Raw genomic sequence first — 24,697 nt, 5'->3', positions numbered from 1 at the left:
GCTTCATAGTACTTGCTTAGGTTACATATTTTGACCTAGTAGTCCATCATGACTTCATCCTGATATTGCTTCAACATTGCTTTTTCTTTTCTTGGATGGCTTCTTCATCACGACATCTTTGTAGAGTAGAATCAGTTATCTGCACCTTTTGTATCTCCAATGCCTTCATAGGTGTCAAGGGTCCTTTCTTTATCAAAGTTGTCATACCTACTTTCGGGAGATATCTTTTCAAGGCATTTTGTCAGATAGTCATTCTTGGTGATCATGGTGTTCTTCACATGCTTGATCTCTTTCTTCATTTGCTTCTAGATAGATAGGTCAACCATCTAATGCTTATTGTGAGAGCATTCCTTCATTGCTTGCTTTCTGGACTTGTCAGCATTTCTTCTTGCTTCTTAGTTAGCAATCTTATGCTCCTTATGTGAGAATATTCTTTTGTTGACCTTCATCGCATTGTAGTGCATGCCTTCGAGCATGTCCTTGGTGAAAGAGATTCTTTCATGCTTGATCATGTTATAGAACTATACCCATGACTCAATAATATACAAATGATAACATGACTTAAAATTTGATGCATACATACCTCATCTTGATTCTCCTTTAATCATCCTTGCTTCATTTGATTGACCTTGGTGTGGCCATTCTTGCTTCATCTTAGCTTCCCTGCATATCATCCCTTTTCTTGAATCCCATGAATTGGTTCATGAACCTCCTTTTGAAGATTCCATCATAGGATCTTAAAGATCCTTGCCTTACAAATGTTTCTTTTGATGAAGTAGGTTTTCTACGACTCTTATCATGATCAATTTTCTTTCATCATATATGAGGTCCTATACTAGGTATGCTTCTTCTACATGAATATCTTGAGCTATATCTGTCATGCTCCTATATTCTAGAAGATATTTCTACTTATGCATTTTTGTTCTTCTCATAAATGCTACATCTACATGAGTGTCTAGAACTTTATGTACATCATGCTGCTAGATTCTAGAGGATGATTCTAGCCACGCAATTTAATTTTTTCCTACATGCTCCTATATTCTACTCAAAACTTTGAAAGAAGTCTAGAAGTAAAGAGTTTGACCTAGTCATAGTAGAGATCTGGAGGATCTTCCTTCTTTTGCTTCTTTCCTTCTTCTTTCATCTCTTGAGTTATGTGAGCTTCTTCCCTCTTCCTTTTGTTATTGTTGTCCTTCTTAAGCTTAGGACAATTCCTTTTGTAGTGTCCATATTCTTGGCATCCAAAACATTGGATCTTGGACATGTCTTCGTTGTTTGTTCTCCGTGGACCAAACGTGCCAAATATACCCTTTCTTTTGGCCATGGTAGCAAATGCTTGCTCCTTTGATCCCACATCTTATTTTTCCTTAAGTTTGGTTTCCTTTGTTCTGCCTAGAGACCACATTTCACTGAGAGTGGTTGCTTCCTTCTTGGCATAAATGCTAGATGTGAAGTTTCCCCACTCCTCAAGTAGAGCATTGAGTACAACAGTTGTCATCTCTCTAACAGACATGACTTCCCCAAGCTCTTGAAGTTGGTCTCTCATTTCAGAGATTTTCATGAAGTAGGGAGTTATTCCTTCCTTTGTTATCATCATCTTGTATAATTCATTCCTCAAAGATATCACTTCTCTGATTGTGGATACCGAGAATAGCTCTACTAGCTTATCATAAATTTCTTTCGATGTGTAAAATTTGGAGACATAGGGAATGAGAGAGTCTTTGATTGATTCTATTAGCATCCTTTGAGCTCTTGTCTCATCCTTATTGTACTTGGATAAGGCTTCAGTTTTCTCCTTAGCAAGGATAGTAATATTCCCTTTTACATGGTCTAGGAGTTCATTCTCCTTGAGTAGTAGATCAGTCCTCTTCTTCCACGCAAGAAAGTTATTGGTACCTACCAGTTTATTGTTTTCCTTGCAAAAAGACATTGATATATATTTAGAAGGGGACATGTACTTGATAGATTTTGAGATGTAATGGATTGGCTTCCTCCTTGAAGACTTGATGGCTAGTCTTCCTTGGATCTCGATGTTCTTCAAGTTGCCTTCTATTCAGAAATCTAGGGCAATTTAATAATTCAATTTCTCTTCACTATGTTAGCTGCTTGTGATATTCTTTTTCTTATATTCTGCTTCCTTTTATTAACATGTGTTATTATCATCAACCAGCTATCAAAACAAGAATATCAACAATGCACAAGTACACAAGATATTGACACCAAGACAAGGCAAAAACCTCTCCAAATCGTGAGAGGAAAAACTCTTTGAACTCTTCCTTATAGAATCTTTATTGATGAATTCCAAGACCTAGACTTTGACTCAAGACTGCCTTCAACATCAAAATGACAATACCTCCAAAATGTACCCAAACAACTTGTTTCCTTTTGCAATTCCGGACAGCACAGTAGGTCTGCAACATTACTATGACAGTCAGCAAATGTAATCAAGGACAGGCTCACCTAGCCTTCCTATGCCTTCGCTTTCCTTGTAGATTGATCTCACATATCATGACCCTTTGTCTTGAGCTTGGAACGAACCTCCTTGATGCCGAGAGAGTGACTGTCCTAGAACAATGAGGACAGATCTGCAAGCTTCAGTATACAATCAATACGTGCGAGGAGGGTTAGGGCTATTCTAGCTCTCCTATGACCTCGTTCTCTTTGCAAGCTTATTCTAGATACCTTCCTCCTTCAGAACGCTTCAAGATCGAACCTTTAACCCAACAAGACAACCATACAAACTCATGCCTTAGTTCAGATCTGAATTTCGCACGTGTGAACAGACTTCGGATGAGGGAACAGACTTCCTCTTAAACTGCGGCTACTTCTTCTTCGACCCTTTCTCTTTGTTTATCCTTCCTTGTGTGAGTGAGATGAATGTGTGATGAGGAGGTATCAACACTGCCTTTATATAGGCTTGTCTCCTCATCTCTAGGCCGACGTGATCCCTTGATTAGGCCGACATAATAGGAGGCTTCTAGAATTGTCCAAATAAATTATTTCAAGTGGCTTCTTTGCATCAATTTGGTGGGTACATTTTGGATTATTTCGTTGATGATCTAGAAGGACCTTTTGACTTTCAACAATTACATTTACAAGTGTAACAATACATGATTGTCTTCATTTTAAATAACTCAACCTAAGGCTCTCAATGGGAGCCACAACTAGACCAAGAAACTTCTTGAGCATGAAACCCATGACTCGAGCAATAATATAAAACTTCTCTTGATACAAAATTACATCATTGACATTATGAAGACCGAACCTAGTTACACTATTTTCAACACCTTCAAGCGGACATGCTTGGTGATGAGATTTGCTTGAAGACTTGCAGCTTGATGTAGGTCTTCAATTTGCTCTTCTTTGTAGGTTCCTTTATATAAGGTTCTTCTTCTAGCTTTGTGGACCTTCTTGATGAATGATGGATTATAGACCCTTCTTGTCCTTTAAGTGGTTGAGACTTTCATGCTTGATGCTTCAACTTTGTAGATGCTTCTCCTTGATGAGTGTTCTTGAGTTGCCCTTTCCTTGATGTGTCACCTTCGCTCTGATACCATGTTGAAGAATCTAGGGCAACATAGTGTTGTGATGATTCTTCGTTACTTGATAACAATTTGTGGAGTCTTTTTACTTTTCTTGTTAGCTTATGCTTCTTCCCTTCTTATTAATGCATATGTGTGTACTTCATCAAACTGCTACCAAAACAAAATAACAAGAACACAAAGTTTGGCTTTCTGTCAGGGACAAAACCTCTCCACTCTTGAGAGGAAAACCCTTTGTAAGTTTTCTCTTATTGAGGCTTCTTATTTGAACAACTGTCAAACCCTAGACCCTTGACTAGGATATCCTCCAAGCATAAGTCAAATCCTTCATCTTTTAGCACTATAACTTCCGGCACATATATCTATGTCTTTTGGCACTTCGTCCTCCTTCTTCCAGTACTTCGTTATTCTTCCACCTTGTTAGCAACCTTGTAGCACTTGCTCTAGAGAAGACACTATTGATGAGACCCTTCTTCTTATGACGATTCCTTTCTACTTTCCATCAATCAACTAACTTGAATGTAGGGCTGTGGGGAAACATTTCCGTAGGCGTCCCCCAGTCCCAGGTCTATGGGAAGCATGAGGTGCGTGCACCCCACCCTAGGGGACCTGTATCTGTGGAACACTATACTTTGGGAACATCAACTATTAAGACAAAGGGAAATTGGTTCAAAAAAAATTGAGTCAAACAATATGAAGGACATTCCACCAATGATTGGCACTAGTGAAGAGGACTTATGATGAAGAATGTCCAAGCCTAGGTACAAATAAAAATTGAATGTACATACTTCCTTGAATGCTCCTTTTTTCCCATATTCAACTTGTACAGGTTTCTGAAATATCTACACATGACACCACTTGAACAATGAATTTCATAAATCTCTTCATTCCATACCTCAAATCTATGTTCTCAAAATACCAAAATCTAAAATACAACTCATTTATATGACACCTAGAGGAGCCTACTAGAATAATTTCTCAAAACATGAATGTGCAAGATCTATTTTAAATATCCTTGTGTACATACAAATATATCCATTGCCCACTAACCAATATGGACATATGCGGGCTTTAGATTTAAAAATCCTTTTAGCTATGTTTGCACACGTGTAAACATATATTTAGTGTTAAAAACTAAGATGTTATACCCTTGTGTGTGTTATATGTTTTCATGATATATTTTTCAATTAACACCTTGCATATGTTGTTTGGTATTTTTTCCATATTCATTTCAAATTCCACTCTTCTATAGAGACTAAGTTCAGTTGATAGTATGACACTACTAACTGAAGATAACCCTTTTTTTGAGGATTTCAATCATAAATGTATAAAAACCCTTCCCTGTGACCAAAATCATTTTTCACTAAACATAAATATTTTGTGTTGCATCTAAAATGTGAATGCCATGCAATCATCCATTAGCCATTTCATCATAAGGTGAGAATCCATTAACAGAAAAGATCCCATACTGTAAGTATAAAACTTGAAGAAATAAAACTCATTCAATAAAAAGGTAAGATCTATAGAAAAGAGAGATATGTCCACTCTTGTAATACCAAACTCATGAGATGATTACTATAACTGTTTTCTAAGGTATTTATGGTATTTAGAGAAAAAAAAAAATCTTCATTGCACACAAATTTTATAGAGTTCTAACTTCAAACGCTTAACAATCACTAATAAACTCAATATCAAAAACTTGTGATATTGTTCAAAGTTCAAACATGTAACAAGTCAAATTATATTGTTAAGGCAAATTCCAATACTTCAAATCGATGCTTCAAGAATCCTCACGACAAGCTCTTTATTGCATATGTAAAATATTTTCTGAGATATGACTAAATAAGGATCAATGAACATACCTGACCAAAAATATTCAAATATCATGACTTTAGGAAGAAGAGTCAATAATATTTAAGTAGTCCTAATTACCAAGTTCTTAGATAATGCCCAAATGACATGCATAAATTGCTTCAATTCCAAAGACTTTGTCATGGAAATTCAATCTAGATCTCGCTAAGATAATCTAATAACCATTGTGATAACTTAGTGCTTTAAAAATAGCATACCGCTTCAGAGACACATTGTGTGTGGGCTTGAACACTTTCTCGGTTGAATATGAACCCACAATCAATACATGAAAGCTGAAAGAAGCGAACAAAAGGAAATCAGTACATTAATCCCTTTGATGATGAGTATGCCCTAATCATTAGAATGTCACAGATCACGTCAGTCTCTAGTTTTAAAGCACTTCTATAGTCTAGTTCATACTTGCATGTGAAACCACCCACCATCAAAGCAGCCCACAACAAACTTCATTACCACATAAACCAGAAAAGAGCACAATCTCAATCACTTCCTTGTAGAAATCCACACAATGGCCTAAAAATGACCTCTCATTCCTTATGTCAGTCTTGGCATCTCTGCCAGAAACGATAATGCCATGACGACAGCAATTAGGAAGAGAATTGACAAACATGACAGATCAATACCAATAAATCATGGCATGATCTTGCATATGAACTTTGATTGCTTTAATTTTTTTAATATGATAAACTGTCTACAAGTTTATTGACTGGTTCACTACATAATGAACAGGAGACATTTATTTGTTGCTTTATTCATGTTCCATTAGATTTGCTTTGCAACATTAATCACATGGCAAAGCGTTGTGTGTTTAAACCTTATTATGATCTCAAACAAGCTTCAGAGTTTTTTCTCCTCAGCTAGAGGTTGGACAATTACACATACAAAAATGAAATATAGGCAAAAAATTCAACTTTTTTTTATTATTTAAAAACTAAAACATTTACAGTTTTACATGATGATGATACAAATTAAATCATACAAATTTCGCTCTTAAGCCTGTTGTCTTGATAAAACAGTGCTTTTTTCAGCATTTGAAGCTGCTGTTGCAGCCCCACATCCAGCAGATGGAGCACTAGCAGACCCTGAAGAAAATGAAGGAGAGGGACACCATCAGTGGGGGCATTCCTCTCTTTCCTTAACCTTTTCCACCTGCCCTTGATGATTGAGGCATGATTTCTGTGAAATGAGGAAGACAATGGAGTGTTGTAGGAAATAACTTGAATACTGGTGGACAAATCCACTTGCCCAGCACTTGGAATCCCTTCTAACTCTGCACAATAACCCTCAGCTGCACTACAAAAATTCTCACACCTCCAACCTCTTGAGTGAAATGAGCTCAAATGAAAGGGAAAACATGTTTTCGTGGGCCGCAGGCCTCTTTTACAATGGTCACGGTGAGGGCACATAGCCTGTGAATAGGACACATGCCAAACATGTGTCAGACACATGCCCTCACGTATCAATGTCCAACACATAGGATATGGGACGCGGACCCTGTTCGGACATGTTTTGCTACTTGGTTAAAAAATGATTATGGCTCACTCTATAGGAGAAAGGATGTACTACTTACTCTCTGGAGTTAAATTGTTGTCGTAGCAATGAAATGTAGTCAAAGTATCAGGAAATTGGTATGGTATACTCAGACTCGAAAACAACAGAAGGACCAGACAGATTCAGATCAGACATAGATTGGTTTATAGTTTATGAACCAGTTTACTAAAAAATACACAAAATATTAAATTTTAATGAAAACCCAATTTAAAGATTCCAAAACATAAATTATATTTTAAAGATTCCAAACCCTTAGTGACAAAATATGTAAAGTTTCCTAATGTATACCATGTAAAGATGAATATAGCAAAATGACACCAAGTGCAATACATATCTGAAACTTACGGGGGTCCTACCCTAACCCCCTTAAGTAGATAGATCAGTTGTTATTTATTGAGGCCAACACTAGAAAATAAGCTCCATGTAGTAGGTATAGTGAGAAGCAATATTTGTAAGAGCTGTAGAATTTTTGTGTCCTGTAGCCCACCCCGGTTTCAAGTTGTTTTGCATAACAAGTTTAATGCCCACATCCCATGGTTAATTGCTGATATTTAAACTTGAAAACAAATTGCAATTAAAACACTAAAAGGCGACCACTACTCTTTCACTTTCACTTTCAGCTGATGAGAAATTTCACAAGCATGCACAATTTTCGGACACTTATTTTGGTCAACACGACCCTGGAAAAGAACGCCAAAGTTAAAACCAGTTTGAAGAGGAGTTTTATGTGCTTTTATCTCAGAGAAATTTACACAGCATTAAATACACGGGTACCTACCTCTCTTTTTGGAATTCTGCCCAGCTCATGAAATTTGTGCCACTGTCTGGAAATATGTGCACAGTCGAGCAATATCTGCCCTTGGAATGTGTGCCACTGATCAAACTTTCAGCACCTTGATTTTCATGCCACAGGTCAGACTTTGACCCTCAAAAATCGTGCCTCTGCTCAGCCCTTTTCCTCCTTAAATTTGGGCCACTGACAGCAATCTCTGCCCGCCAAAATTCGTGCTTCAGACCTGCAGTATTTGCCTCGAAATGCTGGCTACAGACCCGATTTCTCTGCCTTGATTATTGGGCCTGTCCTTGACTCAAAAACTGTGCTGAAACTGCCTGGAATTCTGCGCTGGAACCTCTGCGATCTATGTGCCTGTTTGAAGTTGTACTGGCTGTACCTTCTCAGTAAGTGTGCCTCTCTTCCAGCCTTCAAACTCGGCCTGCTGATGGTCTCTCCTTGCTGCTACACTCGCTATCTCAACCTCTCCTTTCAGATTCTCCTCTTCACTTCTCCAACACTTGCACATGAAGAATGAATCTCTCCTTTGCCTTTTTCCTCCCTTTTAGTCTCATAATGATGAGAAGCCCTATCCCTAGCATCAAAGGCTGAGATTAGATCCAAGCTCTCCTTGATCAAGGATGGAGATATAATCTCCCATTGACCCCCTCCTATGTCTCCCCCTTCATTAATGAGCTTCCTTGGTCACTTTAATAATTTGTACCTTGTATCTTTTTCTCATAAAGTAACTTTAAAAACACAAGTCACTTTAATAAAGTACAATGCACTATTTGTTGTTGGAAAATCCAAGGAGTTGGCAGTTAATTGATTTTCCTCTTAATGACATTAACTTGTGATATTTTCATTACTAGTATTAGATCTCTTAATTGTCTTTTATTATCATCAATATTAATGCCAAGCAACAATAGAAGAGAACACAAGATAGAGGCACGCTGCCAAGGCAAAATCCCCCTTGAGGGGATAACCCAGTCACAAATTCTTCCTTCAGTAGATTTAAGATGAGACAACCATGACCCATACAAACTAGACTAGACTCCCTCCATCAAGTCATCCTTCTTTCATTGTGTTTGCATCGAATGCACTGAGTTTGCACCGAGACATCATCACTGCAATATCACTGAGACCGAGATCTTACCACTGTAATAGTATTGAGACCTCATCATAGTTGGAACACCGAACCCTTGTCACTGTGGTTACACCGAGATAGAGACTGCATCAAGACTGTGTTAGGCACTGAGATCTTCTTACTGTGATCAAAACTTTCTCACTGTTGTGATACCAAATCTGTACCACTGTAGTTATACCAAGATCTATTGTTGATTGTTCTTACTGTTGAGGCACCAAGACTATGGTAGCATAGAACCTTAATCCGCATTACCTTACTGTGGCACTCGTGTTGATTTGGGGTAGCATCGAATGTGCTCTAGCCATGAAAATTGGTGGAGAGGCTAAAGCACATGAAATCTCCAAGACCCATAAATGGTTTGGCCAAATTGTACCTAGTTTGGGAGATATTAAAATAATTAATATTTTTAATGGAGTTCCTAAGTCTAAACTTAGGAAAAATAAAATATTAATGGGTATTAATATAAAACTAGGTTAGAAGGTTCCAAAAGTCCTGGATCAAACCAAATCTAATATTAGCTGTTGATTAGAAATTTAATCTCGGTCGTTGATGGACCAACGAGAAAAGTATAAGAGGAGGCTTGAGGGTCAGTTGGAGAATACACCAGAGTGATCAGTCATTCATTTTGCTAGAGCGGGGTTGCTAAGCAAAGTTGAATCAGTGATCAGCAGTGAGGGGCAGTGAATACAAGGCAGAGAGGCAGAGACAATACTGAGAGACCAGCGCAGAAGAAGAGAGAGTGAGAGCAGCAGCCGGGCCATGCTATACAGAACCCAACAGAGTCAGCGCAGAGGCCAGAGGGACTGCGTCATCCACGCAGAGGCTGCTGAAGTGACGCAGAGGGTCCCAGAGGTTGTGCAGTGCCTCAAAGGGTTGACGCAGAGGGTCTTGGGGCTGACGAAGGTCAGCAGGAGGCTGACGCAGAGACCAGAAGGGCCAGCACTGAGCCGAAGAGGGTTTTGTGGGACAAGTTTTCTGAATACCTGTTTCCAAATATAAAGGTATTGTTGTCGTGTATTTTTCTCTGTCGAGTGAGCCGGTTAGGCACCCAGTTGTACTCAGAAAGACTGCATAATAATATAACCCTCTAGATTGCTGCATTGGTTTTCCGGCATTGGGTTTTTTCGGGGACATTTGTCCAAAAATAACAGTGTCACTTGTGTGCTTGTTTTCTTTTAGTTGATGATCTATAGATGTTGTGACTGTATTGTGTTTATTTTTGTATTTAAATGTTTTAAATAACTTGTTCAGAATTTCCAAGTAGAAGAAATAAACCAACAGAATACAGATTAATTTTCTAACGGATAGACTTAGAAAATTCAACATGGTATCAGAGCGTAGTTGCAGATCACAGGAGAGTTGAAGGCATCAGCTAAGTAGAGTATTTGCAGCAGAATTAGTTGTCCCGAGTGACAGTAATTGATCCTTGCAGAAGCAATAGAGGAAGAGTTGACGCAGAGGGACTGCGTCATCAGTCTTGGCCAGAGAGAGGCCAACGTAGAGGCTGAGGAGGGCAGAGAGAGGCTCACGCAGAGCCACGCAGAGGCCAGGAGGGCTGATGCAGTTGGCTGAGTGAGTTGTTTTGCCAGTGTCAGGATTGCGCATAGCCAAGAGGCTCAATCCTTCAGTTGCTGGGGCGAAGGAAGTTGTGGGTTGTTTGCAGGAGCGAAGCAGGTGGAGTATTGTGGTTAAAACAATACCTAACAGGGCAAGACCAAGGTAGAGGAAGTTATTGTCGGGGCAGATTTCTAGCCAAGGAATCCAGATCAGTGGTGCAGTTGCACAGGGGATTGGAGAGGGGCAACTTGACAGTTAGCAGAAAGATTTCCAGGAGGGAAATCAAGACTCAGAGGGAGTCCAGAAGAGATCTTCCAGAAGGAAGTAGAGAGACTTAGCAAGAGTCGAACTGAGATCTTCCAGGCGGGAAGTAGAGAGACTCGGAGGAGTCGACAGAGAAGAGCAGAGAGATGGTCGTGAATGGGACGAGAGATCAGGACAGGCTGGACAGAGCGTCCAACTTTGCGGTCTGGAAGGCCAGGATCTTGTCCATTCTAGACAGACATCGTATTAAGGGCTTCGCCTTGAGAGTGATAGCTATCCCAGTTGACCTGGTAGCTAATGAAAGGTACGAGGAGGCAATGGCTAAGGCAAAGTGTATCATCCTTGATGGGGTCAAAGATCATGTGGTCCCACATATTGTCGAAAAGGAAACATCAAAGGAGATGTGGGACACTTTGAAGACATTGTGCCAGCATACTTCTGTGCAAAGGAAGATGCTCCTGGAGAATCAGCTAAGGTCATACCAGATGCAAAAGGGAGAGCAAATAGATGTCTTCCTCGGTCAATTGAAGGAGATTCGTGACCAACTGACTTCCATAGGGGCCACGATGGATCAGGAGTTGATGGTAAGGACCGCACTTAACGCAGTCTCCGAGGATTGGGAGACATTTGTCCAGAGCATACTAGGCAGGGCGAATCTTCCGGATTGGGAAGAACTGTGGGCAGCTCTTCATCAAGAAGAGATCAGACGACTGACCAAGACGGGAAGTAGCAGTAATGCGGTCAGGATCAAGAAGGAAGAGGAAGAGGATGCGGCTCTAGCATCTGCGGGAAAGCAGGAGAAGAGGAAGAAGAAGGACCTCTCCAAGGTCAAGTGCTTCCATTGTGGGGAACTGGGTCACTATGCGAACCAGTGTCCGAAGAAGAAGAGTAAAGGAGAGGCTTCTGACTCGAAGGCAACTCCAGCGAAGGCGGAGAAAGAAGTCAAGGAGGATGAAGATTGTGCCATGAGTCCTCATGTGCCACTTGAGAAGAAGTGGGGAGACATCGGGCTGTAGTCAGGAGGACTACAGGGCATGAGGGGCAGGATCCTTGAGGTACCCAACCTCTTGGATTATACCTTGCTACAGGAGCCCCGAAGAGGAGTAGCAGGACTGGCGGATGTAGGTAGAGACAAATGCGGATGAAGCAGTAGAGAGTGTTACAGTGCAGGAGTCCCCGGGCAGCGCGAGGCTAGTAGGCTGCAACAGTGTGAGAGGCACAGAGAGTGTTGCACCAGTGCAGGATGGCACAAAGTGGTGTGCAACGGTGCGAGATGCAAGGAGTTGTTGCAGCGGCGCAGAGGTCAGTAGAGGGAGCACTTGTTAGCAGTAGAGAGAGCTCCAGCATCAGGAGTGTTTCAAGCCTGACAGGGATGTTAGAAGTTGGGTGGATCAGTTACTTACTTCCCAGTAACTAAGTTGCAGTGCAGTAGCAGTATGCAGTGGCCCGATGCAGCATGATGAGAAGGGATGCAGTGCAGATGCAATGTTGGGAGGATGGACCAGCAACAACACGAGTGCAGAGGAAGTTGTCGTACAAATGCAACAGTGGCAGTGACAGGGCCATGGGCAGTAGTACAGGATGCAGCAGTGCAGAGGATGTTGGGTGGGGAGGCCTAGCATCAGCACAAGGACCGATGCAGGATAATCAGTGTGATACTACAGTCTTCCCTAAGAGGAATTGTTGATTTTGGGTAGCATCAAATGTGCTCTAGCCATGAAAAATGGTGGAGAGGCTAAAGCACATGAGGTCTCCAAGACCCAGAAATGGTTTGGACAGATTGTACCTGGTTTGGGAGATATTAAAATAATTAATATTTTTAATGGAGTTCCTAAGTCTAAACTTAGGAAAAATAAAATATTAATGGGTATTAATATAAGTCTGGATTAGAAGGTTCCAAAAGTCATGGATCAAGCCAAATCTAATCTTAGCCATTGATTAGAGATTTAATCTCGGTCGTTGATGGACCAACGAGAAAAGTATAACAGGAGGCTTGAGGGTCAGTTGGAGAATACACCAGAGTGATCAATCATTCATTTTGCTAGAGCGAGGTGCAGTGAGTACGAGGCAGAGAGGTAGATACAGTACTGAGAGACCAGTGCAGAAGCAGAGAGAGCGAGAGCAGCAGCCAGTCTAGGCTACACAGAGCCCAGCAGAGTAAACGCAGAGGCCAGAGGGACTGTGTCATCGACACAGAGGTTGTTGGAGTGACACAGAGGGTCCCAGAGGCTGCACAGTGCCTCAGAGAGCTGACGTGGAGGGTCCTAAGGCTGACGCAGGTCAGCAGGAGGCTGACGCAGAGGCCAGAAGGGCCAACACTGAGCTTCAGTTGTGTCGAAGAGGGTTTCATGGGACAGGTTTTCTAAATACCTGTTTCTGAATATAGAGGTATTGTTGCCGTGTATTTTTCTCTATCGGGTGAGCCGGTTAGGCACCCAGTTGTACTCAAAAAGGCTGCATAATAATATAACCCTCTGAATAGCTGCACCGGTTTTCGCACATTGGGTTTTTCCGGGGACATTTGTCCAAAAATAACAGTGTCACTCTAAGTCACCGGATTCATCCTAAACCCCCTGCGGATCCTGAATCCGGCGAATCCGACACGATTCGGTCTGGATTCGTGTCCAAATCACAGGACACGTCGTGTCCGAGGGCATGTCGTGATTTTAGGACACGTGTCCGGCTTCCAGGACTCACTAAGCTCAGTGCGGGAAAGAAAAGGGCGAGTTTGCTCATTAATATTTTCATTTGGCAAGTGATTTGTGCTGTTGCAACAAGGAGTAGAGCATTTTGGCAGCTTCATGATCAAGTCTAGGCCCTAGTTTTGAATCTTGATATGCTATTCATGGTAACGTTAAATTCTTAAAGTAAAAGTGACATTCTCCTTAATCTTCATTTTCATCCTTTTACTTAAATTTTTAACATTACCATGAAATAACTCGGGAAATTTGAGAGTGGTTCCGGCCTCATTGGATTTCATATGGAGAAAGTAGAATTTTAGATTTCATTCAAAATCCAGCAGACTTATCAGTTTTTCAGGATTTTAGGATTGGGGGATTGCAATGTTTCCATTGAATTTTGTCATGTATTAGGGTATGGAACTCGTATTTAATCAAGAGCACCAAACCAAGAGCTTCTGAATATGTCGCTCCCGCTCCCGTTTTCGCTCCCGCTCCCAAGTAACATTGTTCCTAATGATATGGGTCTGGACACCACTGTTGAGTTGGCATTGGTCAACATGGATCTCAATGATCCAGTGCTAGAGCCTGTTAGATTTGATGACTTAGAGGGGTCAACCTCCATACCAACAGATGTAGAGGCGACTATGGATACAGGGGAGGAGGAGGATGCAGAGGAGAGCAGTGGGGACCATGATGATGGGGACAGTGATGCTGATTGATGCCTTGAGGCTTGTATACCTGTAGTTGTTTTATATTTTCAATTTCTATTTGCCATTGGCATTGCACCAACACTACCTATGTAACACCATAGTTTTAAAATTCGGCCGATTCGAAACGGAAACGGCCGAGTTGATCCGTTTCATTGCCCAGAAATGTGACTCGGTGGAGGAAACGGTTCAGTAGTCGGCCGTTTCTGTATTGACTCGGCCAAGTCATAACCAGTGGCCTGTAACCCCATCAAAACAGTGATTTGACATTTTTTAAATGAAATTTTGAAGTGTTTGCTGATTGGTTTGAACTCCAATGTGTTTTATGAATTAGTTAAATGTTATTTGGGGTCCAATTCCCCCTCCCAAACCCTATTTAACACACTCAAATGCTCTCTACTATTGATATGCTATTCAAATTTCATAGTAATGTTAAATTCTTAAAGTAAAAGTGACATTCTCCTTAATCTTCATTTTCATCATTTTACTTAAATTTTTAACATTACCATGAAATGACTCAGGATGTTTGAGAGTGGTTTCGGCCTCATTGGATTTCATACGGAGAAAGTAGAATTTTAGATTTCATTCAAAATCCAGCAGACTTATCAGTTTTTCAGGATTGGAGGATTGCAATGTTTCCATTGAATTTTGTCATGTATTAGGGTATGGAACTCGTATTTAATCAAGAGCACCAATCCCTCTATGTACCTTGATGTTAGTGACATTGGTTGTCGAACTCCTCTAGGATTCGCTCCCAAACCAGGAGCTTCTAAAAATGTTGCTCCCGCTCCCGTTTTCGCTCTCGCTACTGCTCCCAACTTCCAAGTAACACTGAGCCAGATGATGTTGGCAACTCTAGCAGTAGCCAGTGTTGACCACCACTGGTCAACTTCCCATGCAGTACACCCTCTTTTCTTGGCAGAAAGGGGTAGCACCTGAACGACGTGTCCGTGCCAGCCTACAGTCATCAGCAGCTTGATCATTTCAATTGTAAACCCAGTCTGCATGTATGAATTGTAAATAATCTAAGCAGATCAGAGTCATGTATGTAAAATTGCCTAGGTGGACCTAACTTTCTATGATAATCTGTCCCGGAAGGTTTTTCGTCTCACCGATCCATGGATCGGCAGAGTTTTCCTTCAAACCTGACCCCAAAGCCGGGATGGATTTTGTCATTAGAACTTTAGGAGAATCCTAGCGTGTTAATCTGCTAGATTATAGTTGTGTCGCAGAACTGGGTGATTTATGAGGGTCTGTGTTAAATGGGCTTGTCCCCTTGAGATGTAAGTTGTAAAAGTCATGATGTAATGTGTCTTGAGGGTCGAAAAATGTTTTAAATCCCCTCGTGAGTCCTAAGTCCCAGGTCCTAGGTGATGTTTCCAAAGGTTTAGTTCGATGATCCATTTAAAAAATGAAATAAAATAATAAAATAAATAAAAAATTTAAAAATTTAAATAATAAAATAAATTTAAAAATTTAAAAAATAATAATAAAATAATAAATAATAAGAAATTTAAAAAATTTAAAAAATAATAATAAAAAATTAATTGAATAAATCGACGGATGAGATCAAGAGATGTCTTGATCTTCATCAACGGTCGAGATCATTTCTACATGGATCATTCGAACTAGCCGTTGGGATCATTTCCTTTATATAGAGTCTTAGGTGGTCATTTCAGATTCATTCGATCTGTGAGTCAATACTGAGAAAGCTCTCTTGTAATCTGATTTCTGGTTAATAAAAGAAGACTTTGGGGTCCAAATCTTGCTGGTGTTACTCTCTGGAATTGCTGTGAGATGCTTATTTTTCTGCATATTTCAGTTTTCAGCCATTAATAATAGCTTGTTTTCAGAGTATTGTGAGCACAGGTATCTTGTTCACCTGCTAGGGTTTGAGTGTTGTTAGGATTTCTGAAATAATGGCAGGTATCTCCATTATTTCCTGAGATCTAGCAGCATTCTTGCTCTCTTTATTGATGGTTGCTTGAGATGTGCAGGAAACCTTTAGGTGAAGAATATTGGTGGGCGTTTGGGGAAGTTCTAGGCTGAACCAGCCGACTCCCACCGGCTTTTCTTTGCAGAGCCTAGCTGATTTTGGCCCTGGGTTAATCATTAAGAGTTTCTTTTTCGGGTTTACATGAGAGATTCTCTGAAACATTGCATGATATTATAAATATTCCTGTTATTATTTGCTGAATCAGGCTGTCAAGGGGCCATATCTGTAATTCTTTTGCTGAATCTAGGGTTTTGATTTTGTTTACTGCAAATTTTTTTTGTGATTTTAGTTTAATTTTGAAGGTTTTTTGCGTATATCTGTGGGTTTTGTTGTGTATCTTGCAGAGGATCCTGATGTCTTGAGGTGATTATATATGCGAGACAGCGTTTTAAGGATTCACATAATAGGCATAACACACATTTTAAATACCACTGGAGAGAAAGTGACTGCAAAGGCGTCTGTTTTGCTGCTGTCTGGTGTTGGAAACTCTCATCAAATTTCTCCAAGTCACCAAAAGTGTTTTGCAGCGGCAGGAACAAATACAGTCATTCAGCGGTTTGAAAATTCAAGAAACCTTTAGCACAGTTACAAATCCAGCGTTGCCACCACCTGCTATCCATTGTCCAGGTAAATCGAATCTGCGTTTCCGTTTCTCATCGCAGGTTGCAGTGATCGGAAAGCGTGAGTATCAGGTAAAAAAGAGCGTTGGTTGAAGGCCGCTCTTGTGCCAGCGTGAGCCATCAGCCAGGCAATCTCCGTAAGTCTCAAATCGATTTCTGTCACGTGGTCGACTGTGCATCCATCACTATATACGCCATCAACGCATCCTGCCATCGTATTACCCATCGATTTACGCTCAGCGAATTACATTTCACGATTTTTTTGTATCCTCAGTAGCGGGCCAATCTCCCATTCAATCGTTCACGCAGACGGAGTAGACATAAGCTGTCCACCGTGGTTTCACTCGACATTTGCTGCGCCATACCCGAAATCTGCAGGTGATCTCTTCCCCGGTTACGCATAAGGTAAATCGATTATCAAGGTTTGTGGTTAACGGATAGGGTTCTTAAGATTTTTCGTGGGTTTCGTTGTTTTATAGCAGGCGTATCTTTGAAAGGGTCATGCGTATCGTTTTCATTTTTTTGGGATTTGCCTTTTATGACCATAGTCTTGTCTATAGTTTAGATGCGTAGGTTTAGTTAGGGTATAGCCTTTTTATTTTAATTTTATTTCTTTGTTAAATTTTAAAAGGAAAAGGATTAGCGTAGGTCTAGGCTTGGGTTAGAATTTAATTTTAGATTTAAAATTTCAGATTTAAATTTAAATTAAGTTTGGTTTTATTTAGATTTTAAAGTAGCTTTGAAGTTTTGTCATAAAAAATCAAAAAGAAAATTTTTTTTTTTTGTTAGATATTTATTTTTTATTTTTTTTTTAATTTTTAGGTCAGTTTAGATATAAAAAATTTTATTTAGGTTTTGTTTTATAGTTTAGTTTTAATATAATTTAGTTTTTTTAGAATAGATTTTAAATTTTAAATTTTTAGATTTTAAATTTTCATTTTTATAATAAAAAATAAAAATAAAAAAAGATTTAAAAAATAAAAAAATTTCGAAAAAATATAAATAAAAAAATTCGTGGAAAATTTTCTTCGTCAGATCCAGTCATTTTCGGGATTTATTATCTTTCATGCTGAGATCTAAAATTTTCAAGTCGAGATATGAATACGATAGCTGGTTACTGATTCTTGTGGTGGTTTTAAAGAAATCATCTTTTAAGGCACTGGTCTTCTAAATAAATCAAGTCTTTTAGGTGCTTATCTTAATCGTATCTTGTGTCTCCCAACCAACTGGTCGACAGTTGGCCTCGTCATCTCACAGGGACTAACCCCCTTGGCCACGGGAGACAGGCTTAAATGGAGGGATCGGGGATCAGAGTGACAGCCCCCAGTCTGAGAGTTGTCGTGTCAATCCGCGCGACAACATTTTTTGGCGCCGTTGCCGGGGATAGAGTTTTTCTGTCCTTGGTTCTTACATTTCAAGCTTTTCTGTGTCTAACTTCTTGTTCAAGTGGCGACTCCACTTCCTATATTATCTGCAAGAGTGTACACTAGAAGACATCCAAGCAGTCTGTGCAACCCCACTCCTGATCCTGAAAAGGTTTACAGGGTGCGATCACACAAACTTGCTTCTCGTACACTCCTTGTAAATCTTGGACAAGAAGCCCTTTCCGATATTCATTTGCTCTTTAAAGGTCAAGTTAGGCGCAGCACCATGAGTCTGTATGCCCCTTGTGATTTTTCTAACATTCCTGGATCCCCCAATGCTATTCCATCTGTTGGGTTAGACAAATTGCCTAATTTTCAAGGAGATAATGCCATTACTGTTAATTCCCACTTGCGAGATTTCAATATATGGATGGCTAAGTATGCTAGATCTCCTGATTTTGATCATGAAGATGTCAGGATGTCTCTTTTTATCTTGACTCTAGCAGGTGATGCTTATGACTGGTTTACAGAAAAACCTCCAAATTCATTTAACTCTTTACAATCGATCATTAATTCATTTAGAGAAAAATATGGAGATAAGAGAGAGGGAAGACATCTTGTAAGAGCTCTTACTCTGATAAAAAAGAGAGAGGATGAAACTGTTGAAGAATTTAATAGAAGGTTTAATGGTATTATTAGAGAATTACCTCAAGACTATAAACCTACAGATAAAACTCTCCAAGATTTTTACATTGATGCCTTTGGTCCTGAACCATCTTATGAGTTAAGGCGTGCTAAACTTACTGATTATCGAGATTGCCAAGCCTTAGCTGTAGAAATTGAAAAGGACAAGGCAGCTTCTGGGAAGTCTGAAATCCCAGGTTTTGATAGGGCTGCTACGAAGTTAAAGGAACCTAAGGGAAAAGCAGTCCAAGAGCCAGAAAGTGAGCTTGTTCTTAAATTGCTTCAAAAAATTGAAACTATGGAAATTAATCATAATAAGGAGATAAACACTTTGCAGAATAGACTGATTCAGATGGAAAGAACGCAATCGCAAAATTTTCAGCCTCGAAATAATAATAACAAAAATAATAATTGGCAAAGAAGGGGTCAATCTAGTGAGCAGAGACCCCCTAACCCGCTTACTAATCTGGTAGATGATGCTCCTCCTTACTGTCGTGCTTGCGATGCTTTTCACGAAGAGTCCTCTTGTCCCATTATCAGAAGACTCTTGGATAATGGAATGCTTGGGACAGGTGAGCAAATAAACATAGTAGGGAGCAAGTTTCCTGTGCCCATGAATGATTGGATAGAGATTAAGGAAAGGAGCTATGATGTTATGGATCCTTCATCTGCTTTTAGTATTAATAACCTTGAAAATGAAGATGACATTTTCGCTAAGTTATATGGTGAGAAACCCTCTCCTGAGAAAATTTTAGAAATTGCTAGAGATAGGGGTTTGACATACCAAAGAAGGGATAAAGATCAGAGCGGGAATCAAATTCCCCCTCGAACTTTAAACCCTGGCATAAACTCTGGAATAGATGTTGATTTGGGAAGTTGGTTTAACAATGCAAAAATCTGGGTTCCTGTATCTGAGATCGCTAAGATCCCTTCCCAAAAAGACAAGTTACTAAAGGCAATTCAGGGTCCTCAAGTCAACACTTCTCAGCAGAAGATTCGCGAGGTTGACTATCATGATGCTCCTATTTATCTGCAAAGCGTAGATGCTGATAACAAAGATCATCAACCCTTCTTTATCACCTTATTAGTCAACGGGTATAAATTGAATAACTGCATGTTGGATTCAGGCGCATCTGCTTGCGTTATGACTAAAAGGGTCATGGAACAACTTAACTTAAGAGTTTCTAGACCCTACTATAATATATGTGCTATGGATTCTAAGAAAATCGAAGTACATGGTTTAATCAAGGATTTACAAGTTCACCTTTCAGTTTACCCAGACATCATGGTTGTTATGGATATCGTTGTCGTTGATGTACCTGATGCTTGGGGTATGCTGTTATCTAGAAAGTGGGCCTCTGATCTAGGAGGAAGTATTCAAATGAATTGGTCATATGCTATGATTCCTTCTCCTAGCGGTGATGGTTTTGTTAGGCTAAATAGAGAGCCCGAGAGGAAATTTCATGTTGAAAATCCTAAGAAGCCTCATAACGAAATAATTAGAGAACAATCTGACATCGGGAACTACTCTATCATGTCCAATTTCATAATTCCTCCTGATGATGAGATTAAGGATCTTAAGGATAACGTCTGGTATATGTACTTCGATGGTGCGTCCTCTAGTCATGGTAAAGGTGCGGGAGTAGTGCTTAAATCGCCCCTTGGTCATATATTCAAGTTTGCCTACCGTTTAGCATTTGAAGCAACCAATAATGTCGCTGAGTACGAAGCTATATTGTTGGGTCTTGAATTGGCCAAAGCTTTAAGGATTAAATTGCTTAGCATCAAGGGGGATTCCGATCTGGTTATCATGCAACTTAAAAACAAATTCACATGTAGAAATCAGAGATTAAGAAACTATCGAAATGCTGTGTGGGATACTATGGAGCACTTCGATGCCCTTAACCTTGAAGCAATCCCTCGAGAACAAAATAGTTTGGCAGATGAACTTGCCGTAGCTGCTACCACTTTCCAGTTGTCTGACGAGTTAATTAACGATAAAATTAAAATGGAAGTAATGTTCAGACCATCTGTTCCAGACAACTCAGAGCATTGGCAAGTTTTTAATGATGAAAAACAAGTCGTTCGTTTTCTCAATAGTTTGGATGAGTTTGAAGATTTTCGGATAATTTCTCAGGAGGATGGATCTTTAAATCATGAACATATCATAAATCCTACTCCTAGAAATGTGGTTGCCTTGGAGCAACATTTTGATCGGCATGATGCCACGAAGATTAGAGAAGAAAAGAAGATGGACCCAGGCGAGTACCTCGAAATCAACATTGGTACTTCTGAAAATCCGAAAATAGTTAAAATTGGTAAAGGTACTAGTTTGGAGGAAAGGAAAAAGTTCACTGATTTACTTCATGAATATAGAGATGTTTTAGCTTTTTCCTATTATGAATTAAAAGGCTATAGGGAAGATGTTATGGAGCATACTATTCCTTTAAAGGACGAGAATGCTAAACCCTTTCGGCAGAAACTTAGGCAAATTAATCCGAAATTAGCCCCCTTGGTCCAGAAAGAGCTTGCTAAGATGCTTTCAGCAGGGATCATCGCTCAAACTAGGCATTCGACATGGTGTTCGAATTTGGTGATTGTTAGGAAAAAGAACGGTTCAATAAGACTTTGTGTCGATTTTAGAAACCTTAATCTGGCATGCAAAAAGGATAATTACCCTTTGCCAAACATGGAAACTTTGTTGCAAAGAGTAACTAGGTCTGGAATGATGTCATTGCTAGATGGCTTTTCTGGGTATAATCAAGTTTGGGTTAAAAAGGAAGATCGACACAAGACCACATTTACAACACCGTGGGGTACTTTTGAATACATCAGAATGCCATTTGGGTTAACAAATGCTGGGGCTACTTTCCAGAGGGCCATGGATTATGCCTTCAAAGGGTTAATCGGGAAAATTATCGAAATCTATCAGGATGATCTTACTGTTTTTTCTAAAGATGGCATCAGTCATATAGATCATCTTAGGCAAGTTTTCGATAGATGTAGAGAATATGGAATTTCTTTGAATCCGGCTAAGTCTGTTTTTGGGGTAACAGAAGGGAAATTACTCGGTCATATCATTTCTAAGGAAGGAATCAAAATCGATCCCGAACGAGTTGAAGCAATTCAAAAGATTCCTCTCCCGCATAATCTTAAATCCCTTCAGTCTTTCCTTGGAAAGATAAATTTTATTAGAAGATTCATCCCAAATTATGCAGAAATAGCTAAGCCCATTCAAAGTCTTCTGAAGAAAGATGCAAAATTTGTCTGGCAAGAAGAGGGCAAAAAGGCTTTCCAAGAAATCAAGTCTGCTATTGCAAAAGCTCCTGTCTTGGTTAGTCCTGACTACTCCAAGGATTTCATGATTTTTTCTTTCGCTTCTGAAGATACCATCGCCGGTGTTTTGCTTCAAAAGAATAAAGATGGTCACGAGCAGCCTATTGCTTTCATGAGTAGAGCACTTCAAAACTCTGAGTTGAAGTACAATACCATGGAAAAGCAGGCTTATGCCCTGGTCAAGTCTCTTAAGCATTTTAAAACTTATGTGGGTTATTCTAAGATCATTGCTTACGTCCCACATTCTGCTGTTAAGGACATATTAACTCAAACTGATTGCTTAGGGACTCATGCTAGGTGGGTTACTAAGATACAAGAGTATGATTTAGAAATTAGACCCACCAAGCTGATCAAAGGCCAAGGTTTAGCTCAAATGTTAACAGAAAGTAATGAAAAGACTCTTGGTTTGTTTTGCCTTGACGAGCTATCTTCGCCAGAGTTGAGAAGATTAGCAGAGCATGAATGGTATAAGGACATAGTCTACTATTTGACAAATCTTGCATGTCCTAACCATTTAGTCGCTCATAAGAGAAGGGCTCTTAGACTAAAAGCCACTAAGTACTGCCTTATGAAGGATGGCCTTGGATGGAGAAATCCTGAGGGCATAGTGCTTAGGTGTGTTGACGATGTTGAGTCCAAAAAAATTAATCTCCGAGTTTCATTCAGGATTTTGTGGTGGTCATTATGCCGCTAGAACTACCGCCCACAAAATCCTGAGAGCTGGCTATTATTGGCCTTCGATTTTTTCTGATGTGCACAAGTATGTTAGAACGTGTCAAGCCTGTCAACTGTTCACTGGGAAGCAGAAGCTTGCTGCCCTTCCTCTACAACCTGTTATCGTAGAGGCACCTTTTTAGCATTGGGGTCTGGACTTCATTGGGAAGTTCCATGAAAATTCTAGCAATGGCTACTCTTGGATTTTGACCGCTACCGATTATTTCACTAAATGGGTCGAAGCAATTCCTGCTAAGAATGCCACTGAAAAGGTGATTATGGATTTCATTGAGAATAACATCATTACTAGATTTGGTGTCCCCGCTAAGATCACTACGGACAATGCCAAGGCTTTTAGTTCTTCAGAGTTTACATCTTTTTGCTTCAAATATGGCATTGTCTTATCTCATTCGTCGAATTACTATCCTCAGGGTAATGGTTTGGCTGAATCAAGTAACAAAAATCTCATAACCATTATCAAGAAGATAGTAGGAGATAACAAGAAGTCTTGGGACAGTAAAATCAAGTATGCTTTGTGGGCAGATAGAATTACTAAGAAGAAGTCTACTGGTAAATCTCCCTTTGAATTAGTTTATGGCTTGGATGTTACCTTACCTGTGCACCTAAAATTGCCAGCCTATCAGCTTCTCCAAAATTTTTCCACTAATAAAGATGTTGTTCAGAATAGGATAGATCAGATTGTGGAATTAGATGAGGCTCGTCGGACAGCTTTTGAGGCTATATGTAAAAATCAATCTAATATTAAGAAAAGCTTTGATAAATGCTCTCGATCTAGATCTTTGCAGGTTGGAGATATGGTTTTACTCTGGGATCGCAAAAATGAAAAGCCGGGAAAACATAAGAAGTTTGATAGTTTGTGGCTGGGACCATACATCATTAGAGATATAGCCGGGCCAAACTCATTCTACTTGAGCAGATTGGATGGCGAACCACTTGATCTACCAGTGAACGGCCAAATGCTCAAGCTGTTCTTCAGAGATGATATCTGATGCCCTGGGGCATCTTCTGTATTGTATTTCTATCCCTACTCCTTGTCTTTTCAGCGTTTCATTTCTGTTTTTAGGATTAGATTTACTTTTCATGTTATTAGTTAGCTAATAAATGAAGAGCTTTTATCTTTCCTGTGCTTAATGTATACAATGATTTTGGACGGACGCTACTTATATTTTGTTGTGTGTTGCATGGATGCAGATTCTGGATTCTCAAATTCCTACAGAGCAGCAACGTGTCCCCAAGTAGAGCCAGATGTTGACCACTACTGGTCAACTTCCCATGCAGTACACCCTCTTTTCTTGGCAGAAAGGGGTAGCACCTGAACGACGTGTCCGTGCCAGCCTACAGTCATCAGCAGCTTGATCATTTCAATTGTAAACCCAGTCTGCATGTATGAATTGTAAATAATCTAAGCAGATCAGAGTCATGTATGTAAAATTGCCTAGGTGGACCTAACTTTCTATGATAATCTATGTCCCGGAAGGTTTTTCGTCTCACCGATCCATGGATCGGCAGAGTTTTCCTTCAAACCTGACCCCAAAGCCGGGATGGATTTTGTCATTAGAACTTTAGGAGAATCCTAGCGTGTTAATCTGCTAGATTATAGTTGTGTCGCAGAACTGGGTGATTTATGAGGGTCTGTGTTAAATGGGCTTGTCCCCTTGAGATGTAAGTTGTAAAAGTCATGATGTAATGTGTCTTGAGGGTCGAAAAATGTTTTAAATCCCCTCGTGAGTCCTAAGTCCCAGGTCCTAGGTGATGTTTCCAAAGGTTTAGTTCGATGATCCATTTAAAAAATGAAATAAAATAATAAAATAAATAAAAAATTTAAAAATTTAAATAATAAAATAAATTTAAAAAATGAAATAAATAAAAAAT

At 39.7% G+C, this 24,697-nt stretch overlaps 1 pseudogene across 1 annotated transcript in view; it reads right to left on the bottom strand.

The window, feature by feature from the left end:
* The window catches only part of LOC149144498 (uncharacterized), a 221,162-nt pseudogene that overhangs the window by 132,707 nt on the left and 63,758 nt on the right, over positions 1-24,697 (bottom strand). The window contains exon 2 of the transcript XR_016264705.1: positions 5,612-5,686. The product of XR_016264705.1 is annotated as an uncharacterized LOC149144498 (transcript). The remainder of the gene's footprint in view (positions 1-5,611; positions 5,687-24,697) is intronic.

The sequence above is a fragment of the Pinus tabuliformis genome, chromosome X (assembly GCF_031772625.1).
Source record: "Pinus tabuliformis cultivar Carrire ecotype Pingquan chromosome X, CPIR1, whole genome shotgun sequence".
In the NCBI taxonomy this organism is placed as follows: Eukaryota; Viridiplantae; Streptophyta; class Pinopsida; order Pinales; family Pinaceae; genus Pinus; species Pinus tabuliformis.
This window is presented reverse-complemented; position numbering and strand designations above follow the sequence as displayed.